Genomic DNA, 11,337 nt, shown 5'->3' with positions numbered 1-11,337 from the left:
ATTATCTCAGCTTTTTAAAGATATTTTATAATGCTTTTACAGAAGCACTGAACCGATGTTTATTTTTCTATGTCGTGTGACCAAACTGCTACGATTTGAACAGAACTGCTCGGCATTGTGTGTAATGTGACAGTATAAATCATGTTATTTGTACACTGTGCTGTTCATATTTTAAATACTATTAAATCTGAAGTACATTAAAAAATAAAATAACTCATTTGTGTATATTTTCCCATCTTTGTAACTATTTCTACAATATCTGCATGTACCAGGATCTGATGTGGAATAGCTTTTACGTGTGCTACAGAATGAGATTTGCTCAAAAAAAGTCATAAATGACAGAAATGAATAATCTCATCAAATTAAGAATGTTGTTTCTTACTTTAGTGTATCTCAGAGGCCTCTCAGAGGCCATTGTCTTGACACCGCATTACCACCATCTAAACACCAGGGGGCAGCATGTACCTTTCTGTGTGGCTGCTGCTTTGCAGTTTGGCCTGAACAACACACACACATTGAGTAGATGTCCAGCTTGAAGACAGGGGGAAAGGTTAATGGAGTTAGTTTTGTACTTACATTTTAAAAGTGAAGAGGAAAAAAGAATGTAGCCTACAAATAAAAAACTAAAGCTTTTGGATTCTTCTCCTTTCACTTTAATAGAAACACACTTCCACACTTCCAACTCAGTCAGTCATCACTCAATTTTTCATAATATAAAGGTCAATTAATCAGTTAATCATTATATAAGAGTTATTATTAAGCTGCATTGCTGGGTTACTTGTCAGACATCTACACAACTGTGTAAAAAAAGTGTTTAAAAAAGAGAATTTCAGATTACAAAAGGCTAAAAGCTAGGACCTATGTTGTGTCACTTAGCTGTCCACAAAAAAATAATAAAAAAAATATAGCTATATTTTGTTAGATAGTGTGAAATATTCAAGGTGCCAGAGACTTTGCCATGTTCCCTCCTACAAATACACCAAAACACTGCAAAAGAAATATTTGAGAGAAATATATCCCGATACCAGGTTTCGTTAGCTGTGTTGGCAGCGCTTTAGGACAAGAGAATTTTAATAGTCATTTTAATGGTATTTGTTTCTCAAGAAAATATCTGATGGTGGACTAGACAAAGATGTCATGTTTACTGCTGGAAAACAAGACAAGTTATTGGGCTTGAGCAGGTGGAGACAGAAAATGCGGATTTTAACATTTTGTGACATCTGCTTTACCCTTTTGTACAATATTCCCATAGCATTTCATTTCAGTACAGGCAGCAGCGGTGGAAACAACAATAACATTTTTTAAAAATATTCTCTTTTTCAAACATCAACATATTTAAGAGCTCCAAGCACTTGTGGTTAATTTTGCAAGCCTTGTTTCAGTCTTCAATCCCACTCTAGGAGTCAAAACACTGTATCTCATAGTCACCAGAAACAATTTTTTTAAACAGGTTTTTGACTTTGGCCAGAAATGGCACCGACATTAAAGCACTTTTTTTTTTTTTTTTTAAATCAAAAGTGAACAGTCCACCCACAGTTATCATCAGACCTATTAATGCAAACGATAGGTGAGGAATCAGTACACATGTAAACATACAGGCAGTGTGTGTGGGACAGCTTGGTAAAAGCAGCTTCTCCTGTAGCATCACTACACAAACACAAAGTGCTTGAGTGATGGGGGTCAAACACACACACACACACACACACACACACATGCAGACATCACAGGAATGATTTCCTTCCCTCTATGGTCAAAATATCCATTTACTTCCCTTTATTTATTATTTCTCGCTTTCCTTGTGGAAAGCGAGAAATAATACACACGCAAAAAAGAGCAGGGAAATTGACTTTTAGCGACTGGTTGTTTTTATCTGTTGGTGTGAAAATACGAGGCTGTGTAATCTTTCTCTCTCTAAAGGCAACATCTGTTCCTGTTGTTATGTGTGAAAGCATTTGTTGAGTCCTTCCTCATACCGTGATAAAGTGTTCCATCATTGCGCTGCTGTGTGTCTGAATCAGTCGTGTCTCTGGTAACTAGGGAACGTGTTTATCTTTGGCGTGAAAATGTACCTTTAACTCAATAAGGTACATTTATAATGCTGGAGGCCGGGGCTTCAGCACTCAGCCGGCTGTAATTACACATTTGAGGTGGTTAATTTTCATAACACAGCACACATACAGCATTTGTAGAGACTTTTTCAACAGTTCAGTGTAATGTAACACTGAACCAGTCTTATTTCTGGCTGAGTTTTATCCGTTAAAACTGTATGATGTCTGCTTTGGCATAGACAACTTCTTGTTATTATTGTGGAGCACACTTTAATTTTATTTCTTGCTCTTTCAAGGTGAAAAAAAGCTGCATCCAGTGTTGTCTTCCTCTCCTCATATCTCGTCTCTTACACTCTCTCTCTCTCTCTCTCACACACACACACACACACACACACACACAGATTACATGTTTGACTTTAGCCATGGACGCGATGGATTATGGGTATTGCCTTCATATTTGCATTGGCATGAAACATCTCAAAACACTGACATGGAGAACAATTTCCTGCACATGCTATAGGAAAATCCTGTCTTATTTGGGCTTTTTACCGCAATCCAGAGCAGGTTAAAATGCAAAGAGAAAGATGAAATTATCCAAACATATTTTAAACCAGTTAGTTAGACTTAATCTTCTTTTCTCCAATCTGTGCTGCAAGGCCACTAGCTCTAACAGTAAGGCTCCATTGCTAAAATAATGTGTACAGTTTTGTATCTGGGATGAGGCAAACTGAAGCATAAATATTATGCCATACAATGGATGAAAATGGATTCCACATTGTAGACAGTTCTCTGATGCTGCGCTGCACCCATAAGGACAGGAGACTGTCTAACGTTAATGGCAGGGTCCTGCGCTTCAGTGCAACCGCAGGTATGAAATTACCCGCTCTATAAAAGTACTTTGTGTGATTATGAGGGAGTGTGACTTCCCTTCCCTCAGTGTATTTTGATGGATTTCATGAGGTTCTTATAAACCAGGGAGAGGTCATAAAGAGGACCACATAAGGAAGTTTAAAGTGCTGTAATCTCATTTTGTAGGCTGCTTTATAGGTAAAAACAGCTGTAGATATTCTAGTCTGTGCTTGGATGAAACCCTTTGTGTGCCTGTCTGTCTCTTTCTCACACACACACACACACACACACACATGAAACGGCAAAGTGCACTCTACTTAAGCAAAACGGTGACAATAAGGTGAAGAAGTGATGACAGATTTAGGAGTGCAGACAGCTTACCACATGGGTGTGGAGTGGGGGTGGGAGCGTGGGGTGGGGTGGGGGGGTGGAGGGGCACTGATGTGTGCAGAAGCCATTGCAAAGTGATTTTGGGTGTTTATGTGATGCATCGCTGCACTCGCATGTACACACAAGGTGGAACGAATTGTCAGAATTGAACTGCTGCTTTCTCATTGTTTGGGAGGAATTGTTTCTCTTATTTTCCTGCGCCGCCGTCTCCGTCTCTGCCTCTCTGTCTTTTCCTCTCCATCTCCAGATTGACAAAAAAAAATCCTGTTAAAGTATAAGTGTGTCTTTGTGGCTGTACTACTGGAAAAGCGATCACAGCCCTGGGACTCCCTCAAGCACCCGTGTATGTCGTCCGTGGCAACCCTTTGCATGTGGTCTGTACGCACACATACACACACGCACACACACACACACACACAGACACACACACACACACACACACACACACACCTTGGCGACAGGCGGGAAAATCATTTCACCCTGAAGACGGGCAGGATTGTGGTTCAGTCTCCCTCTTTGTGTTTCTCTAAGTGTCTGTGACAAGGCAGGAGGTTAGGGGTAATGATTTGTGTGCATGTGTGTGTGTGTGTGAATGTGTGTGTGTGCATGTGTGTAAATGAAAGAAAGAAAGAGAATGAGAGAGAGAGGGAATATTGTGTGTAGACAGATTAAGCTCCTCCATGGATGGATACCTGTGTTTCTGTGAATGAATAATGTGAATGACAGGCCGGATGTTAGGTGCAGAAGGAAAGTATATATACAATAAATCGTGATACCGTCTCTCCAGATAAATGTTTTTACTTACATTTCAAGGCTATAAATTTTAAAAGACTCCATATTGTTTTATTAAATGATGTAAAATGGAAAAGAACGGCCCTTTAAAAAGTGTCAAAAGGCCCTGGATTTTCTTGCTGGGCGTGATTGATGGCTTTTTACTCAGCAGAAATTAGGATGAAAAAGATGGAGTAATAAACTGCAACACATTAAGAACAGATTCACATTGCAAAAAAAAAAAAATAATAATAATAACTGCAATTGCAATGATGTTTTATTATGGCTCAGTTCATGTGATAATGTGGTCGTGGTGCTGTGTCTGTAGCAAACCCCACCCTGTGAGTTTGTACTTGACTGCACCTTATATGGTCTCCTCCCCTCAGGGTATCTTGAAGGTCATTGAAGTACTCCGGCTGCATGTGCATGTGTGCCTGTTATTTACTGTTAATTGTGCCGAATTGAGAGAGGCAGCGGCGAAAAGCTTAAAACAGAAAATGAGAGAAGCACTCAAGTGGCTATCACTATCATAAAGGAACAAAAAGTGAAATAGGGGAGGGAGGGAGGAGGGATGAAAGGAGATGATTTGCAACGTTAATCCAAATTGAATTATACTGATAACATCACTCTTTCTGGCTTTTTCCCCCTCTTTTTTGGGGGAGGAGGGGGGGGCATCCACTTTCCAAGTCTTTGTCACTTGCACTTAGTCGAGTTACTGACTCAAGACAAAAGGTGCCATGCTCGGCTGTGGGGAAGTCTTCGTGTAGCAGTTAGTAAAGGTAACAGCTGACTGGCTGCTCACTACGACAAATCACCGTACGACAAAGCAAAGCTTCTAATAAATAAACAGGAATCAGTGGGTGTTTATTGGATTCACTCTATTTCTCTACCTCTCTCTCTCTACCTCTCTCTCTCTCTTTCTCCGTCTCTCTCCCTCTCTCTTAATGGTGTAAATTAGCATATAAATGAGAGATAGCATGTGATAGAATCCACTCTGCTTCAATCTGTCCATAGGGACTTATGATTATCTCTTTCTCCTCCTTTTTCTTTAGTTCTTATTACTCCTTTCTTGCTATGTCTGCCTGTCCCCTCTCCACCAATTATTCCTTCTCCCGTTTCTATCTGAGGACTCCTCGCTTTCCGTACATGTGTGTCATTTCCTCTGTTTGCGATTGTGTTTATTTGTTTATCTGCGCGCGTCTCTGTGTGTGTTTGGTTGCCTCTGTGTGTGATTAGTTTAAGTGTACTTAATTGCTCCTGACTAATTAGCAGATGAGCCGAGGCATTTGGGAAATTGGGGACACGCGCGTACACATGTGCACGCACCTACACGTACAAACACACACTCTCTTATGGCACCTTTTTTTTTTTTGCCTCCTTGTTTAAAGTGTACCGCTCTTGTTCCTTCCCTCTCTCCCCTGACCGGCCTCTTTCTGTCTCTGTCCCCAGAAAGTTAAAACCCAGAGGAACTCAGCGGGAGGTGTTAATGATGTGAGGGCTCTGTGTTCTCTGCTGGGAGGGATCTGTTGTGTGTTATCTGCTGTCTGTCACCACACCAATACAAAAACACCCTGACAATCAGTGTGTGTATGTGTGTGTGTGTGTGTGTGTGTGTGTGTGTGTGTGTGTGTGTGTGTGTGTGTGTGTGTGTGTGTGCATGTATTTGTGTTTTATGAGAACATTATCAGGTGGATGAAACAGCTGCGTGGTGTGCCGTTTCTGTTGCTTCTCCTGTTTTAGAGATGTTTTAGAATGTGTGTGTGTGTGTGTGTGCATATGTGTGTATGTGCGTGCGTATGTGTGTGTGTGTGTGTGTTCACATGTGGGCCAAGTTTTCCATTCTTCTGTTGCTCTGCATATTAAACATAGCAAATCTCACTCTCTGAACAGCTGTCAAAAAGAATTCAACTTCATTACTTTGTGTGTATGTGTGTGTATGTGTGTGTGTGTGTGTGTGTGTGTGTGTGTGTGTGTGAATGCCTATTAGTTTCTTCAAATATGTGTCTGCATGACTGTTTTTGGATATATGGCATCTTAAATAGGCTGAGGCTTGCAAGACAGATGGATGTGTTCATTTACATCCCATGTGCATGTTTTCTGTGTATGTGTGTGTGTGTGCGTGTGTGTGTATGTGCATTCTGGGGACACTGTGGCTCTGTGAGGGACACACACACAGGCAGTGGTAGTCAGCCGAGACGTGGGCATGGTGTGTCCATCATCAGGACGATCAGTCTGTGCTGATGTTTAGTTGTGTGTGTGTGTGTGTGTGTGTGTGTGTGTGTGTGTGTGTGTGTGTGTGAGGCTCAGTAATCCTTTATCCTGGATAAATACTCAGAGCTGGGATTGGCTGACACACAAAACACACACACACACACGCACACACGTACAGTAGATGTTAGAGTCAACATTTGAATAGTCTTAATTAATGCCCTGTGACCTCATGTGATGTTTTTCCAAAGACAGAAAAAGGGCATTGCCAAGTGAAATACACACTTTGGCACCACAGCGAAAACCAAACGAAATGATTTATGATCTGGTGGAACACAAGCCGCTCTATTTCATGACATAGATATTTGCTTTCACTTCTGTTTTAGGCGTCCAGTTTTGCTCCAGTTTTAGGGTTCTGTTGCTCGCTCCCTTGTTTATCAAAGTAACACGATTTTTGTTTAGGCTATACACTCTAAACAACACACACACTCACACACACACACACACACACACACAGCGGTGATGAGGATGGATAATGCTGCACTTGAGTGAATTAAAGTTAATCAGAGTGTATTAGACTCCTGTGTTGGTTCCCCCACCACAGGAAGAGAGTCATGAGACACACACACACACACACCTTCACAAACACACAACTGTGTGAAGGAATAAAGAATCAGCAAGCTCTTACCTTTCCATCACACACACACACACACACACACAAACCAAACCCTTAAGATCCGGCACCCTTTCAGATATCCGCATTAGACCCTATAATCTAATTTCCAGCTATCATCTTACAAATCTAATCATGACACACCACTCATATTCAATATCACCAAACCTCCAGCCTTTTAGTTTGGCCTCTCAAACCAGCGTGTAAAAGCTTCATCATGGGCCATGGTGATGAAATTACCCTCTATTATCCCCCCTCTCTCTTTCTCCTCTTCTCTGCAACGCTCGTTCCCTCCATTCTGTCTTACTTGAAGGAGTGTGCAGATTTAATTTACAGGAGGACTCATGAGCCACTTAGGGCAATCTCTCTCTGTGCAAGGATTGATTGATTAGGCCTTATCTTGTTATCTGGGTCTGTGGTCGTTTGATAGGCCTGTTTGTTCTCTCACTAGTGTCTCAGTCTTTCTATCTGTATCCCTTTCCTTTATGTAATTTCATGCCTCTGTCTTCTGTGTAGAAGTGTGTGTGTGTGTGTGTGTGTGTGTGTGTGTGTGTGTGTGAGAGTGATGGCCTGCAGCTTCCCCCATCTCCGTCTAGTTTTTCTCCAATGTGGGAATCAGACACAGATAAGAAAGGATTGTCTTGCCAGACCAGAATTAAGAAATTACATGGTTTACCCGTCGCAGATTCACACCCTTCCCGCCGTCTTTTTCAGTGGACTAATGCACTCACAGGCCAATATTATTTTTGAGAATTTACTCAAACGCCTGTCTGTAATGGTTGACTAATTAAATACTCTGCTGATGCAATTTCATGCATTAAGCTCTGGCACCTTTACTGAGCTTGTTTTTTTTTCATTGTTTCTTTTTTTTCTTTCTTTCTTTCTTTCTTTTTTTTTTTTTTTAAATTAGCCAACTCCCAAGTTAATCAGGTTTTATTTTAATAATCTAAAGTATACAGTATACAGTGTGTCTTCCTGCTTATGAAGAAACTGATTTGGAATCATCTTGTTTTGAATGTGTAACCATCAAAATAGAGGTGACCGCATAACATTTTGCTGCTGTGTTCTTCACATGTAAAGAATAAGTAAGCGTAAGCTAACTGTTAAATTAATGTTAAAAACAAAACTAGATTAGTTATTTGCTATTTGATTTTGTTCTGCCCACTCATGAAATAAAAAAAATATCTGACTTCTATTTTAAAGCAATGTTTTATTGTTTGTGGAACTCGCTCCCGAAACCCAAACAAGCAAGCATCAGTTACTGATGATATGATATTCATATGGCATATGATATTATACAAATATATGATAAATGTATCAAATGTATTTTATAAAACCTTGCGGTAACTGTTATTACTGCATGTCTGTTGCTGTTGATAGATGCAAATATCCAGTGTTGTGGGTAACGCGTTACAAAGTAACATGTGACTGTAACCACATTACTGAGGTCTGTTGTTTACCTCACGCATCGCTATGACGACTGGCAATCGGCATCTGACCAATCACTGCGCAGAGCCGGGCAGCAGCGCAGGTGAAGAGATAGTGAAGAAAAGACAATTCAAATCAGAATTAGGGTTGTCACAATACCAGTAGTCAATACCAATACCAGTGAATTTTCACAATTCTTGATTCCTGTTTCAATAAAACGGTGGTATTAAATTTTAATACTACTTTTATTGATTGTAGCTGCAACAAGAATTGCTGCTAAATGAAATTTGTATCTTGTACAATGACAATAAAGCTTCTTTATCTTTAAAAAAAAAAAAAGAAAAGAAAAAATCCAATTTACTTCAACATACACAGCTTTATTAAAATCTGAATATAAGTTGAATATTCAAGTATTTAAGCCTTCATGTATTTAAAACAAACAATAAGTCAGCTGTGCATAAATAACTTTTTAGACAGCACAGAATTTCAATTGCAGTATCTAGCAGAGACATGAGGAAAAAATATGGAAATAATATGTCGGCTTAAATATAATTAGAAAATTTGAAAAATTTAATTATTTAATGGGAAACTTCAATGGCACCATTTGCATTTTTTGTTTAGTGAATTTATTATTATCTACCTGATTATCTGCCCTGAACGGGGACAGTGTTCATAACAAGATTTGCTTAGGGCCCCAATTTGGCCAGGGGCAGCTCTGATCACATCACAGTTACAAGTCAAACAGTTGTGGCCTTAGTTGTGTTACATAAGTTCTTCAATTATTTGCATACACTACTCACAAAAAGTTAGGGATTTTCGGCTTTCGGGTGAAATTTCAGGATGAACCTAAAATGCATTATAACCTTTACAGGTGAACTTAATGTGACCTTCTGTAAACTTTTGAATGCACATGTCCAACTGTTCAATGTTTCAGTACTTTTTGCACAAGTTGCTGTTCTCTAACAAGGAGTTTAACGGCAAAATTCACATCAGGTGTTTGATGCTCCAGCTCATCGAGGTCGTATCATTAGGGAATGGCTGCTGGAGACTGGGGTACCTCAAATGGAGTGGCCTGCACTTTCTCAGACCTGAATCCCATAGAAAACCTATGGGATCAGCTGAGTTGCCGTGTAGAGGCTCGGAGCTCTGTACCCCAAAACCTCAATGTCCTGAGGGCCGCCCTTCAAGAAGAGTGGGATGCCATGCCTTAGCAGACAATAAGTCGACTTGTGAACAGCATGAGACGTCGTTGTCAAGCTGTAATTGATGCTCAAGGGCACATGACAAGTTATTGACACTGACATTTTTTGTTGTGGTATATCCACCACTGTTGTTGGCTTTTGTTTCAAGAAATTGTTTGAGATGAGGAAATCACCAGTGTATGCTTCTACTTAAATGCCCTACTTTCATGATATAATATCACTGTAGTGTGAACTTTTCATATTTTCCATAAATTTCACCCAAAAGCCAAATATCCCTAACTTTTTGTGAGTAGTGTAATGGGCAGATGGAAAATATTAGTCTAACATGTCTTCATAAATGCTTGTGCAACAGACATCTGACCTCCTGTGAGTCTTTTGAGAGGTGGAGATCTGCACATTACTTTGAATTTGTTGCATGAAAGGAGAAGAAGGTGACGGTAAAGTCCAAAATGTGCCCGGGCCAGAAACACCTGTCCACTGCTGTGAACACATCATCAAGTCAGACGGGCTGGTTTACACTGGCTTTGCTGTGGGCTTTGTGCTACTTCTTTATTTTAGAGCATAAAAGAAATATCTTGTGCATTTCCTTCATACTGGGATGGGGAAAGTTTAACATTGTATTGTTAAATGGCAGTTGTGACAATGCATCTCAGGTGTTGCGGAGTAGTGTAACAAATTATGCTCCAGGTGAAAACAGGTGAAACCTGCTGTTATAGCAGCTGCACCCCTCACACTTTTGACCGATTTTCAGATGGTTTGCTTTGTTACAAATGTCAGATGTTTATTTCTGATAATGAATGTGGTATTTGGTTATAAAGATTGCTTTTCATATCAAAATACTCTGTTTTGTACACATTAGCAGTAATATTTCTCTAATTTTTAAGAATTAGTTCACATAAATAGGTTATAAGTATATTTGTATTTTCTTGCTGGTTGTGAAATGGCTGTCATAATGTAATTTTATGCATAATGTTGGAAAGAAAATCAGTAAGACAAAAATTACTATAAAGATTATGTTAAAATGTTACATATTTTGCAGGCTTCATGGTGTTCTGCATTTTTACACAGTGACAGCAAAACATTAGAGATCTGCTCCTTCACGAAAACTGTATCTTAGGTGATAGCCTTGGTAGAGTTATTAGTTGTTGCTGTGTGTGTGTGTGTGTGTGTGTGTGTGTGTGTGTGTGTGTGTGTGTGTGTGCATTGGTGTCCACCCCAAGAACTGCTGAGGGGAAATTTTTGTGTCTCTTGTCCCCCCCAACAAGGAACTGGAATATCTTCCCTTGCCATGTTGCCAGCTAAAATAAACCACCCAAATGCATTAACCTGACCGCATGTGGTATATATTATGTTATATCACCTGTTGATGCAGAGTAGCAAAAGAGGCATTTATTAATATGAAAATCTCACAGAATATTATAATATGAATCAAACATCACACAAGTGATAAGTATCCATTTAAGGTTTTCTAGGAAAAACAAATTTGGCATGTGTTTTTGTTTTGCTTTGGTTTATGGCATTTCTGCTTCAATAGTACAGAGATAGACAGGAGAGGCAGGAGAAGGAGAGGGGATGACATGCAGCAAAGTGCTTGGCATGATGGTACGCGCTCTACCAGGTGAGCCACCAGGGCGCCCCACTTCGCATAATTTAATGGGAAATCACTTTATCCGGTCAAGAAACACATCTTTAGTTTACTCATTTCACACTCACCATTGTAAAGGTTTCATTCTGTGTGCACCTAATCATATGATTATCACACTGGATG

This window comes from Myripristis murdjan, chromosome 1, assembly GCF_902150065.1.
Source record: "Myripristis murdjan chromosome 1, fMyrMur1.1, whole genome shotgun sequence".
Taxonomy (NCBI): Eukaryota; Metazoa; Chordata; class Actinopteri; order Holocentriformes; family Holocentridae; genus Myripristis; species Myripristis murdjan.
This window is presented reverse-complemented; position numbering follows the sequence as displayed.